The sequence below is a fragment of the Phyllobates terribilis genome, unplaced genomic scaffold (assembly GCF_046119375.1).
Source record: "Phyllobates terribilis strain yellow unplaced genomic scaffold, ASM4611937v1 Scaffold_5__5_contigs__length_657084704, whole genome shotgun sequence".
In the NCBI taxonomy this organism is placed as follows: Eukaryota; Metazoa; Chordata; class Amphibia; order Anura; family Dendrobatidae; genus Phyllobates; species Phyllobates terribilis.
In genome coordinates, this window is record NW_027362765.1 from 610417424 (window position 1) to 610431872 (window position 14449).

The window sequence follows — 14449 nt, forward strand, 5'->3', positions numbered from 1 at the left end:
AGCGTCTTACAAAAAATTACCCCTTAAAAATTAAGCTTTATTCTAAATTCACCCTGGCCAAAATTACTATTTAGCAAGTTGAAGACGAAATGATCTCTAAAAGGCCTAAAGTTAAAGATGACACATTTCCTTCGTATTTTAAAGCAACAAAAATAATAATGAGATTATGGAATGCGCTGAGAACAACAAAACATAAAAATTATCAATGTAAATCAAAATTATTATCCCATGGAGGTCTGGATTTGGAATGATACTCAAAATCAAAGTGTAAAATCAAATTACAAGCTGATCCAACTTAAGTGGAAATGCCTAAAAACAAGGAAATGATGCTCAGTAGCAGGGCTGTGGAGTCGGAGTCTGTGTCCATTTTGGTGGAGTCGGTATAAAATGGACCGACTCCAACTCCTAAAATATAATAAATTGGGTACAGTAGTTCAAAGCAGTTTGTGGGGAATATTTTTTCATAAGAATTTGGGAAAGTTATGAAATGTCTGTCCTATTCCTGATTTAAGGGTCTAGACTTTTAGCTGAGATGAATCTGTGCAACAGTAAATTTATCACTTAAAACATGAGCCATTTATGTGGGAGTAGTGTAGTCTGTGCCATGGAAATTGAGGAGTCGGAGGTTTGGCTTACCAACTCCACAGCTCTGCTCAGTAGTGTGTGTGGCCTCAACGTGCCTGTATGACCTCCCTACAACGCCTGGGCATGTTCCTGATGAGGCGGCAGATCTTCTTTTGAGGGATCTCCTCCCAGACCTGGATTAAAGCATCCGCCAACTCCTGGACAGTCTGTGGTGCAACGTGGTGTTGGTGGATGGAACAAAACATGATGTCCCAGATGTGCTTCAGGTCTGGGGAACGGGCAGGCCAGTCCAAAGCATCAATGCCTTCATCTTGCAGGAACTGCTGACACACTTCAGCCACTTGAGGTCTGGCATTGTCCCGCATTAGGAGGAACCCAGGGTCAACTGCACCTGCATATGGTCTCACAATAGGTCTGAGGATCTCATCCCGGTACCTAATGGCAGTCAGGCTACATCCGGCTAGCACTTGTAGGGCTGTGCGGCCCTGCAAAGAAATGCCTCCACACACCATTACTGACCCAATGCCAAACCGGTCATGCTGGAGGATGTTGCAGGCGTCTCCAGATTCTGTCACATGTGCTCAGTGTGAACCTGCTTTCATCTGTGAAGAGCACCGGGCGCCAGTGTCAAATCTGCCAATCTTGATATTCTCTGGCAAATGCCAATCGCCCTGCTCGGTGTTGGGCTGTAAGCTCAACACCCACCTGTGGACGTTGGGCCCTTAAACAGACTCCATGAGGGTGGTATATGACAGTTTTGACAGTTTATGACAGTTCAGCAGACACATGAATGTTAGTGGCCTGCTGCAGGTCATTTTGCAGGGCTCGGGCACTGCTCCTCCTGTTTCTCCTTGCACACAGGAGGAGGTAGCGGTCCTGCTGCTGGGTTGTTGCCCTCCTACAGCTCCCTCCACATCTCCTGGTGCACTGGCCTGTCTCCTGGTATCTGATCCATGCTCTGGACACTGTGCCTGCAGACACAGCTACCCTTCTTGCCACAGCTCGCATTGATGGGTCATTCTGGATGAGCTGCACTACCTGAGCAACTTCTGTGGGTTGTACTGTAGACACAACCTCACGCTACTGTACCTGTAGGGGTGAGAGCAATGACAAAATGCAAAAGTGACCAACAGCCAAAAAGGCTTCCGCTGGTTTTACTAAAAGTATGGTATAAAACAAGTGCAGAATTAGCAAAACAAACAAGGCCTTCCCGGCTTAACAGGAAAACAAAAACATAACGTATTGGCACAGTCCTTGTTGCTATGGGAATCCGCCCGCTTCAGGAACAATCAACACAAGATCCAGCTTTCCTTAACACAAAAACACAGCTCCAGAGCTTGCACATCTAGGCCTACCTCACTCTGAAATGCTCTAGAAAGCTGGGTATTTATCCTCTGTACTCCTCCCACTCTACAGCTGATCAATCATCCTAGCACTAAACATGACGGATTAACCCCTCTCATCACTTAGTGTACTGGATTATTTTTCCTAGGTTTATATTACTGAAGCTAACAACCTCAGTACTACCCATCTCCCCTCTAGTACTTTGCCAATAACTGTCACATATCCCCCTTCCCTGCCCAAAGCTGGGGGTTTTGGCACCTTCAGTCACCAAACAGGGAAGTCTAGACAGGGCATCTTAGTTGCATGCAGCTTCTCAGGCCTGTGTTCCACATAAAAGTTGAAGTCTTGTAGCCCTGAGTTTCAAGCCTTGGAACACCAGCTCGGCTTCAAGAGACCATTTGGCCATTGACGTCTTCATGCCCTTAAGAAGGTCGTTCAGAGGTGCGGCTGTCATGGTGAAATTCGGGATACACCGCTCATAGGTTTAGGCATTTCTAGAAATGGTGGGATACTGTTTCTTGTAGACCGGTTTCAACCAATTTTGGATTGCCTCCACCTTATTCATTTCAAGTATTTCCTTCTTGTTCCCCATGGCACACTTTTTTGGGTTTATGGTAAACCCCCACTTCCTCAGCGCATCCAGCACGGCCTGAACCTTCTGCAGAGGATTTCCCCAATCCGGGCTGAATATCACAATGTCGTTGAGGTAAGCTGCGGAGTATTTTTTGTGAGGGGCTAAGATCCGGTCCATGGCCTTCTGGGAGGTAGTTGGGTTTCTCTGCAGCCCGAATGGGCTTCTGGTATACTGGAAGCAACCATCAGGTGTAAAAGAGGCAATCTTCTCCTAGGTGCTCAGAGAGAAGGATTTACCAGTAACCTTTTGTTAGGTCCAAGGAGGCGATGTATCTGGCTGACACTAGCTTCTCTAGGAGTTCATTGGCGAGGGGCATCAGATACGCTTCAAATTTAGCCACCTCATTCTAAGCCACCTTGCGTCAGGCTTCCGGGATTCTATACTCTTTTTGGTTCACCTGCACATGTGGTTCAATCTGGATTCCGTGTTCAACAACCTGACTACTAGCTGGAAACTGCCACAGTGACGCCAGAAGGGGACACTAAGGACTTGTCCAGCCCACAGGGAGTTTCAACACGGTTTCTCTATTGCCCTGCCTTGATGGGTAGCGGCATGAGAAGATTTTGGAAGGGACAGGTGGTAGAGGTTAACCGGCAAGTGGGACAGAACTTACAATACCTTAGGATTTTCGGGCGACATCTGGGCCAATAGTACCTCCACATGACCCGTTCTTGAGTTTTGTCCACTCCTAGATGGCCACCCACAACATGTGAATGGGCTCTGTCCAACACCCTTTATCTATAGGGTCCTGGTACCAACAATTGCTCCATCTCGTTCCTCACCTTAGTAACCTGGTACAATTATGTCCCACTGAACATGAAATAGAGAAATCTGGTTTCAGCCCCGACTCCTGTGCTATGCCGTTGATAACGGTTACTTTATTGAAAGCCTCTTTTAGAGTTAGGTCCCTATGTTGGGTGAACCCAAAATTTTCTCGTCACCCACATCTCAGGAATGTCTGCCTCAGGGGATACTACCTACGCCTCTTCACCCGCTAAACATAAGGGAAACTCGTCAGACACTGGGGTTGGTGAGACTTTTTTAGGGCCAACCCGTTTCTTACCCGAGCACTCGAGGTCTCCACCTCTTCCCCACAAGTCCCAAAACAATACAAAGTCCCGGCCTATGATAATTGGGTGCAACAAATCCTGGACCACACCGACCTCATGGGACTCAGTAGGTCGGGCCATCTCAATGATCATTCTGGTCACCGGATAGTCTTTAGCATCCCCGCAAATGCATCGGACACCCACCTTCTTCCCATGGATCAATTGGTGGGAGAGTGTGGCCCTCACAAGGGTCACCAAACTCCCTGAGTTTAGTAGTACAGTCATTTGAAGACCATTCAAATTTTACAGGACAAGTTTGGGGCCCCTCGCTAGGTGCACAGTCCACACTGCAACCTGGATATACGTAGAATGAACACTGGGGTTATTTGCTACAGTCCATTTGCTCGGTGTTCAGGGGACAATGGGTTGCTATATGACCTTTGGCCGTCACATCTCCAGCAAATTACATTCCCCGATAAGGCCGTCAGCATGACCTCCGCTGCCCCCTTGAACTTTGGACGTCCCATCCCACTTTTAACCTCCGACACCCCCCCCCGAGTATGGATGATGTCTTTTGTCTTCGGATGTGCACTCCTCCCATTTGGCATGTGATTTTAATTAGCAGGAGCCTGCAAAAAGGGTCTAGCCTATTTTTGTTCTCACTTGAGAGACTGAAAAGAGGAGATACAATGCCCCGTGGTGTTGGTGCAGTGTGTCGGCCATTGTTGCTGTGGTTTTGTGCTTGTGGGGCGGCGCGGCCTGGAGTTATGGGGACTCAGTCTTGCAGCATGGGTGCTGTGAGGCACCAGGCCGCCCATCCTGCTGGTGCATTGCCGCTGCGGCGGTGTTTGGCGCACGGCGCCACTCCCTTTTAGGCAGGAAATGTTAGGACCCACTAAGAGGTTTGCCGTGATGTGGCAGTGGGCTTCCTACAGTCTGATCAGAATGTTACACCAAGAACCTCATGTTCAGTTTTATATATTTTTTCCAAGAGGCACTATATATCAACGTATGTTTTTGGAGGTGCTGTCCATTCTCTTTTTTCAGCCAGTATGGAGTTGAGTATTGGTTGCCTCCCCAAGAACCCATTGACCCCCTAATACCTTTTGACCAGTCCGACCAAGTCATCGACATCCCGGGGCTCTCCTGGGCAACCAAAGTCTGCATCGGGCTCGGAAGGGAGTGCATTAACCAGTCCATTACAACTCGCTCCACCATCTGCGCTGGTGTAGAGGACTCCAGCTGTAACCACTTTTGGAGCAGGTGCAGCAGTTCAAACATTTGGGAGTAAGGGGGGGTTTGTTACGATAATATGCCCAGTGGTGGACCCGTTGTGCCCTGACAGACATGGTCACCCCCAAGCGCGCCAAAATTTCTGTTTTCAATTTTTCATATTGTTTGGCATCCTATAAGGCCAAATCTTAGTAGGCTTTTGTGCCTCCCTGTTAAGCATTTCCCAAGGACTTCTGCCCACTGCTCTGGCGGAAGTTTCTCCCTATCGGCGACACTCTCAAAAACTGTTAAAAGGGCCTTTATATCATCGTCCGGTTTCATTTTCTGCAAGGCTCACCTCACCGCCTTCTAGACAGAGAAATCATCAGCTGACCTTGGAGTTGGGAGCTGCTGCCGTGATACGAACCGCCTCGGAGTAAATCAATCTGCTGCTGCTGGAGCTAATCCCGTTGCTGTTGCAGGTGCTGTTGGTGCTGGCTTTGAGACACTGGCTTTGTACCAGATGCTTGACCAGCTCCTCCATTTTGTGTGTTCCATACTTACAGCCGAATTCACACAGGACATGCAATTTGTCCGCAGCTCTCACACTTGCTTCCTTTGAAACTTGCCCGCACTTGTAACATCTCACTGTCTCTTTAAGTCTTCCATTGGTTTTATTAAAAGTACGGCATAAAACCGGTGCAAGGTTAGCAAAACAAGCACGGCCTTCCCGGCTTAACAGGAAAACAAAAACATAACGTATGGCACAGTCCTTGTTGCTACGCGAATTTATCCACTTCAGGAACAATCAACACAAGGTCCAGCTTTCCTTAACATAAAAACACAACTTCAGAGCTTGCACCTCCAGACCCACCCCACTCTGAAATGCTCTAGAAAGCTGGGTATTTATCCTCTGGACTCCTCCCACTCTCAGCTGTTCAATAAACTTAGCACTAAACAAGGCTAATTAACCCCTCTCATTATTTAGTGTGCTGGATGATTTTTCCTAGGTTTATATTATTGAAGCTAACAACCTCAGTGCTACCCATCTCCCCTCTAGTACTTTGCCAGTGACTTTGTAACAAGAGAAATGGTCTGTGGTCACCACCTGTCATTTTTTTACATTTTAAAAATTTACAAAAAAGAACATGGGCCAATGCAAAAGTTTGGGCACCCTTGGAGATTTGTGTGCTAAGATAACTTTGACCATGGTTTCAGACCTTAATTAGGGTGTTAGGGTTAGGACTTGTTTACCATCAATGGAAAGACCAGGTGATGCAAATTTACCAGTTTTAGAAAAACCCAGCCTCCTCTAACCTTGTGCCAAAATCCAGAAGCCACGGGTTCTTCTCAGCAGCTTCCTAGCACTCTGAAAATGAAAATCGTGGAGGCCTACAAAGCAGGAGAAGGCTATAAGAAGATAGCAAAGCGTTTTCAATTTGCTCTTTCCTCAGTTCGAAATGTAATTAAGAAATGGCAGTTAACAGGAACAGTAGAGGTCAAGGTAAGGTTTGGAAGTTCAAGCAAAATTTCAGTGAGACCTGCTCGTAGGATTGTACATACACACATACAGTGGGGAAAAAAAAGTATTTATTTAGTCAGCCACCAATTGTGCAAGGTCTCCCACTTAAAAAGATGAGGTCGGCCTGTAATTGACATCATAGGTAGACCTCAACTATGAGAGACAAAATGAGAAAACAAATCCTGAAAATCACATTGTCTGATTTAGATTTTTTTTTTCAAATTTTGGTGGAAAATAAGTATTTGGTCAATTACAAACAAGCAAGATTTCTGGCTCTCACAGACTTGTAACTTCTTCTTTAAGAGGCTCCTCTGTCCTCCACTCATTACCTGTAGTACTGGCTCCTGTTTGAATTTGTTATCAGTATAAAAGACGCCTGTCCGCAACCTCAAACAGTCACACTCCAAACTCCACTATGGTGGAGACCAAAGAGCTGTCGAAGGACACCAGAAACAAAATTGTAGCCCTGCACCAGGCTGGGAAGACTGAATCTGCAATAGGCAAGCAGCTTGGTGTGAAGAAATCAACTGTGGGAGCAATAATTAGAAAATGGAAGACAGACAAGACCACTGATAATCTCCCTCGATCTGGGGCTCCACACAAGATCTCACCCCATGGGCTCAAAATGATCTCAAGAACGGTGAGCAAAAATCCCAGAACCACACGGGGGGACCTAGTGAATGACCTGCCGAGAGCTGGGACCAACGTTACACAGATTGCCATCAGTAACACACTACGCCGCCAGGGACTCAGACCCTGCAGTGCCAGACGTGTCCCCCTGCTTAAGCCATTATATGTCCGGGCCCGTCTGAAGTTTGCTAGAGAGTAGTGTTGAGCGAGTATGTTCGGTTAACCCTTTAGCCAAGTATACTCGGCCGAGCACCGAGTATTTATAGAATGCTCAGGCTGTAAGTTTTCCTCGCTCCGTGAACATGATTTGCAACTGTTTGACAGATTTAATACATGTGAGGAATGCTGGAAAAACAGGCAATCCGAAATGTTGCCAATCAAGCACAGTGATACTGTTGTTTTTAAACCAGGTATTGGTACTTTTGACAGTGTGGACAGGTGCCAAGTCCTGCTGGAGAATGAAATTTCCATCTCCAAAAAGCTTGTCGGCAGAGAGAAGCATGAAGTGCTCTAAAATTTCCTGGTAGACGGCAGCGCTGACTTTGGTCTTGATAAAACACAATGGACCTACACTAGCAGATGACATGGCTCCCCATACCATCACTGATTGTGGAAACTTCACACTAGACCTCAAGCAGATTGGATTGTGGCCTCTCCACTCTTCCTCCAGACTCTGGGACCTTGATTTCCAAATGAAAATTGGCACTCTGGGACGTTGTGGAGTGTGTCAATGACTGCCTTCTAGACATCTGTCAAGTCAGCAGTCTTCCCCATGATTGTGAAGCCTACTGAAACAGACTAAGAGACTTTTTTTAAATGCTTAGCAAGCCTTTGCAGGTGTTTTTTGTTAATTATTTTAGCTAACTGAGACAATGACTTTTGTGTTTTCATTGGCTGTAAGCCATAATCATCAACATTAACAGAAATAAACACGTGAAATAGATCACTCTGTAATGACTCTATATAATATGAGTTTCACTTTTTGTATTGAAGAACTGAAATAAATTAACTTTTTGATGATATTCTAATTTAGTGAGATGCACCTATATATAACTTAGGATAACAATAAGGCTAGTGGCTGCATGTATAACCAACCTGTGGCCAGGTTGCAGGTCTCCTAATGGATCACATACCCCACTAAAATATCTAATCCTTCAGAAAGAAACTCAATGAATCTTTAGAATGTATTCCATCTCCCCTAAAGCACTAAAAATGCCTCTTGTAAATCCAGGCATGTATGTTTAGCCCAGAACTAGAAGACATACATTTAAACCTCCGATAGTCCCACATGGTCCTATGAAATGGACTGTGACTTGGATCTAGCCTGATGATATTTATCTCTTGAGGTTTACGATCTGTACTAATCCAGAACTTATATGTTTGATTATTATTGCTGATCTCCTTTCTCTAAGAGAAACCCCAATTTCTACTACCCCCATATACCATTAATAAATATCACATTCTATGCTTACCTATATTGTTAATGTCACTGGTTTACCACAACAGAGAGGGGCCAGAAATCCATGGTGTTAAGAGCCTCTGGAGCTTTGGGAGGAGGGGAGAAGTGTAGAGCTGTGTGTCATTACAAACAACCTCTGCAGCTCTAATAGGCACTATCAGTGTGTGTGTGGGGGGTGGGGAGAAGAAGAAGAGCATAGCAGTGTGTCATTACAACTCCTGCAGCTCTTATTGGCACTGTCAATGGGAGGAGGGGAGAATTGCAGAGCAGTGTGTCATTACAAAACACCTCTGCAGCTCTCATTGACACCGTCATTGTGGGCAGGAGAGCAAAGCTGTGTGTCATTGCAAAAAACACCTGGCAATTTTCATTTCAGGGCACTGTCTGTATATGGGGACGGGAGTACAGCAGGGCTAACAGCGCTGGGAGATGAGTGCTGCAGAAGTGTTTACAGTGGCACACAGCTTTCCTCCCCACTTATGATAACAGTAGGCCCCAGCAGTGAGGAGAGGAGGCTTAGGCCCAGCTTCTATGTGTGCTATGACAAGACCTGGAGCGCCCCCCCCAACCCTGCTTATCGACAGTGAGTACAAGGTCACAGCAGCCCATCAGGCACATTTCAATATTGGGAAGTATGAACGTTTATTTAACCCAAACAGTAAATTAAAAGGGAATTTTTTTTTAAATATTTTTATTTTAGAAATATCTGACATTTTTCCAAGCATTACAAATATAACAAGAGTATAAAGTTGTGCCGGCCATATCCATAGTGACAGAAGAATCACCATGGGCCAGTAATGGCAAAATGGCCCTACTCATCCTCTCACCAGTTCATCCCTCTGGGATCTTCCCCATTTGTCAGTACATTAGACCAGGGTTCCCCAACTCCAGTCCTCAAGGCCCACAAACAGATCATATCTTCAGGATTTCCTTAGTATTGCACAGGTGATGTAACTATTGCCTGTGCTGATGATGGAATTATCACCTGTGCAATACTAAGGAAATCCTGAAAACATGACCTGTTGGTGGGCCTTGAGGACTGGAGTTGGGGAACCCTGCATTAGACGGTTCTGTCTCTTGGAGGAAGAAACCCTGAAATTGGCCGTGTACACAGCCGGCGCACAGGCAGCAGAGCCGGCGCACAGGCACAACCCGAGCGCACAGGCAGCAGAGCCGGCGCACAGGTACAGCCCCAGAGCACAGGTACAGGCAGCAGAGCCGGCGAACAGGTACAGCCCGAGCGCACAGGCAGCAGAGCCGGCAAACAGGTACAGCCCGAGCGCACAGGCAGCAGAGCCGGCGCACAGGTACAGCCCGAGAGCACAGGCAGCAGAGCCGGCACACAGGTACAGCCCGAGCGCACAGGCAGCAGAGCCGGCGCACAGGCACTGCCCCGGAGCACAGGCAGCAGAGCCGGCGCACAGGTACAGCCCGAGAGCCCAGGCAGCAGAGCCGGCGCACAGGTACAGCCCCAGCGCACAGGCAGCAGAGCCGGCGAACAGGTACAGCCCGAGAGCACAGGCAGCAGAGCCGGCGCACAGGCACAGCCAGAGAGCACAGGCAGCAGAGGCGGCGCACAGGTACAGCCCGAGAGCACAGGTACAGCGCCGGCAAACAGGCAGCAGAGCCGGCGAACAGGTACAGCCCGAGAGCACAGGTACAGCCCCAGCGCACAGGCAGCAGAGCCGGCGCACAGGTACAGCCCGAGAGCACAGGCAGCAGAGCCGGCGCACAGGTACAGCCCGAGAGCACAGGCAGCAGAGCCGGCGCACAGGTACAGCCCGAGAGCATAGGTACAGCCCCAGCGCACAGGCAGCAGAGCCGGCGAACAGGTACAGCCCGAGAGCACAGGCAGCAGAGCCGGCGCACAGGTACAGCCCGAGAGCACAGGCAGCAGAGCCGGCGCACAGGTACAGCCCCAGCGCACAGGCAGCAGAGCCGGCGCACAGGTACAGCCCCAGCGCACAGGCAGCAGAGCCGGCGCACAGGTACAGCCCGAGAGCACAGGCAGAGCCGGCGCACAGGCAGCAGAGCCGGCGCACAGGTACAGCCCGAGAGCATAGGTACAGCCCCAGCGCACAGGCAGCAGAGCCGGCGAACAGGTACAGCCCGAGAGCACAGGCAGCAGAGCCGGCGCACAGGTACAGCCCGAGAGCACAGGCAGCAGAGCCGGCGCACAGGTACAGCCCCAGCGCACAGGCAGCAGAGCCGGCGCACAGGTACAGCCCCAGCGCACAGGCAGCAGAGCCGGCGCACAGGTACAGCCCGAGAGCACAGGCAGAGCCGGCGCACAGGTACAGCCCGAGAGCATAGGTACAGCCCGAGAGCATAGGTACAGCCCCAGCGCACAGGCAGCAGAGCCGGCGAACAGGTACAGCCCGAGAGCACAGGCAGCAGAGCCGGCGCACAGGTACAGCCCGAGAGCACAGGCAGCAGAGCCGGCGCACAGGTACAGCCCGAGAGCACAGGTACAGCCCCAGTGCACAGGCAGCAGAGCCGGCGAACAGGTACAGCCCGAGAGCACAGGCAGCAGAGCCGGCGCACAGGTACAGCCCCAGCGCACAGGCAGCAGAGCCGGCGAACAGGTACAGCCCGAGAGCACAGGCAGCAGAGCCGGCGCACAGGTACAGCCCGAGAGCATAGGTACAGCCCCAGCGCACAGGCAGCAGAGCAGGCGAACAGGTACAGCCCGAGAGCACAGGCAGCAGAGCCGGCGCACAGGTACAGCCCCAGTGCACAGGCAGCAGAGCCGGCGAACAGGTACAGCCCGAGAGCAAAGGCAGCAGAGCCGGCGCACAGGTACAGCCCCAGCGCACAGGCAGCAGAGCCGGCGAACAGATACAGCCCGAGAGCACAGGCAGCAGAGCCGGCGCACAGGTACAGCCCGAGAGCACAGGCAGCAGAGCCGGCGCACAGGTACAGCCCGAGAGCACAGGCAGCAGAGCCGGCGCACAGGTACAGCCCGAGAGCACAGGCAGCAGAGCCGGCGCACAGGTACAGCCCGAGAGCACAGGCAGCAGAGCCGGCGCACAGGTACAGCCCGAGAGCACAGGCACAGGCACAGTCCCAGCACACAGGCAGCAGAGGCGGCGCACAGGTACAGCCCGAGAGCACAGGCAGCAGAGACGGCGCACAGGTACAGCCCCAGCGCACAGGCAGCAGAGCCGGCGAACAGGTACAGCCCGAGAGCACAGGCAGCAGAGGCGGCGCACAGGTACAGCCCGAGAGCACAGGCAGCAGAGCCGGCGCACAGGTACAGCCCGAGAGCACAGGCAGTAGAGCCGGCGCACAGGTACAGCCCCAGAGCACAGGTACAGGTACAGCCCCAGAGCACAGGTACAGGTACAGCCCCAGAGCACAGGTACAGGCACAGCCCGAGAGCACAGGCAGTAGAGCCGGCGCACAGGTACAGCCCGAGAGCACAGGCAGCAGAGCCGGCGCACAGGTACAGCCCGAGAGCACAGGCAGCAGAGCCGGCGCACAGGTACAGCCCGAGAGCACAGGCAGCAGAGCCGGCGCACAGGTACAGCCCGAGAGCACAGGCAGCAGAGCCGGCGCACAGGTACAGCCCGAGAGCACAGGCAGCAGAGCCGGCGCACAGGTACAGCCCCAGCGCACAGGCAGCAGAGCCGGCGCACAGGTACAGCCCCAGCGCACAGGCAGCAGAGCCGGCGCACAGGTACAGCCCGAGAGCACAGGCAGAGCCGGCGCACAGGTACAGCCCGAGAGCATAGGTACAGCCCGAGAGCATAGGTACAGCCCCAGCGCACAGGCAGCAGAGCCGGCGAACAGGTACAGCCCGAGAGCACAGGCAGCAGAGCCGGCGCACAGGTACAGCCCGAGAGCACAGGCAGCAGAGCCGGCGCACAGGTACAGCCCGAGAGCACAGGTACAGCCCCAGTGCACAGGCAGCAGAGCCGGCGAACAGGTACAGCCCGAGAGCACAGGCAGCAGAGCCGGCGCACAGGTACAGCCCCAGCGCACAGGCAGCAGAGCCGGCGAACAGGTACAGCCCGAGAGCACAGGCAGCAGAGCCGGCGCACAGGTACAGCCCGAGAGCATAGGTACAGCCCCAGCGCACAGGCAGCAGAGCAGGCGAACAGGTACAGCCCGAGAGCACAGGCAGCAGAGCCGGCGCACAGGTACAGCCCCAGTGCACAGGCAGCAGAGCCGGCGAACAGGTACAGCCCGAGAGCAAAGGCAGCAGAGCCGGCGCACAGGTACAGCCCCAGCGCACAGGCAGCAGAGCCGGCGAACAGATACAGCCCGAGAGCACAGGCAGCAGAGCCGGCGCACAGGTACAGCCCGAGAGCACAGGCAGCAGAGCCGGCGCACAGGTACAGCCCGAGAGCACAGGCAGCAGAGCCGGCGCACAGGTACAGCCCGAGAGCACAGGCAGCAGAGCCGGCGCACAGGTACAGCCCGAGAGCACAGGCAGCAGAGCCGGCGCACAGGTACAGCCCGAGAGCACAGGCACAGGCACAGTCCCAGCACACAGGCAGCAGAGGCGGCGCACAGGTACAGCCCGAGAGCACAGGCAGCAGAGACGGCGCACAGGTACAGCCCCAGCGCACAGGCAGCAGAGCCGGCGAACAGGTACAGCCCGAGAGCACAGGCAGCAGAGGCGGCGCACAGGTACAGCCCGAGAGCACAGGCAGCAGAGCCGGCGCACAGGTACAGCCCGAGAGCACAGGCAGTAGAGCCGGCGCACAGGTACAGCCCCAGAGCACAGGTACAGGTACAGCCCCAGAGCACAGGTACAGGTACAGCCCCAGAGCACAGGTACAGGCACAGCCCGAGAGCACAGGCAGTAGAGCCGGCGCACAGGTACAGCCCGAGAGCACAGGCAGCAGAGCCGGCGCACAGGTACAGCCCGAGAGCACAGGCAGCAGAGCCGGCGCACAGGTACAGCCCGAGAGCACAGGCAGCAGAGCCGGCGCACAGGTACAGCCCGAGAGCACAGGCAGCAGAGCCGGCGCACAGGTACAGCCCGAGAGCACAGGCAGCAGAGCCGGCGCACAGGTACAGCCCGAGAGCACAGGCAGCAGAGCCGGCGCACAGGTACAGCCCCAGAGCACAGGTACAGGTACAGCCCCAGAGCACAGGTACAGGTACAGCCCCAGAGCACAGGTACAGGTACAGCCCCAGAGCACAGGTACAGGTACAGCCCCAGAGCACAGGTACAGGTACAGCCCCAGAGCACAGGTACAGGTACAGCCCCAGAGCACAGGTACAGGTACAGCCCCAGAGCACAGGTACAGGTACAGCCCCAGAGCACAGGTACAGGTACAGGCCCAGAGCACAGGCAGCAGAGCCGCGTAGCCAGTGAAGAGTGAAGCACGTCACCAGCTCGGCGCGCGTCCAGGACTGACGTCACAGGCGGGAAGGTGCACACCGCAGGGTGACGTCACAGCTCCCGCTTATACACGCTGGGACACAAAGCCGCCTGTACACACACTGGCAATGCTGCCTAATCACCTGCATCTCAGTACAGTAGCGTGCACTAAACCAATCACCCGATGACGTCACCTCCGTATCACCAGGCATGACGTCACAGACATGACGTCACCCACATTACAGCCATGTCATCACCCATCAAGAGACACCAACCCAAAAAACATTATTCAGAGGCGACCTGCTGCACTCACCCGGCATCGAAACCATCGTTAAGAATCCTCCGCCATTTTGTTGCGCCGTATTCGGGTCCGACTTGACACTGATTACACCAGTCTCATTACACCTCACCTACCTCACCGTCCCCGCCCCCTGCAATGCTAATTGGCCCAAGTGCCTGTCAGTTATACATTTCCATAAATCCTGGCTGGTTTAGGCAGTGGGGGCGGAGCTAATACGCTAATGAGGGCTCCGGCTGTGCCCGCCCTCCCTGCACGCTGGGTCCGGAATTGCACGGCTGTGATTGGCGGAGGCGGGGCCAGCGGCGGGAGATCAGTAATGTGTGAGCTTGTGGCACAGCTGCTTCCTCACGTCCTCAATCTGTCCGGCTGCTGGCTGAG

At 52.8% G+C, this 14449-nt stretch overlaps 1 protein-coding gene across 2 annotated transcripts in view; it reads right to left on the reverse strand.

Moving 5' to 3' along the window:
* The window catches only part of KAT6B (lysine acetyltransferase 6B), a 218649-nt gene extending 204419 nt beyond the window's left edge, over nt 1–14230 (reverse strand). The window contains exon 1 of one of the 2 annotated variants that reach the window (XM_073686072.1): nt 14084–14230. The gene's annotated coding sequence lies outside the window, so the exon portion shown is untranslated. The remainder of the gene's footprint in view (nt 1–14083) is intronic. The other variant, XM_073686073.1, reaches the window with a different exon arrangement.
* Between the last annotated feature and the right edge of the window lie 219 nt (nt 14231–14449).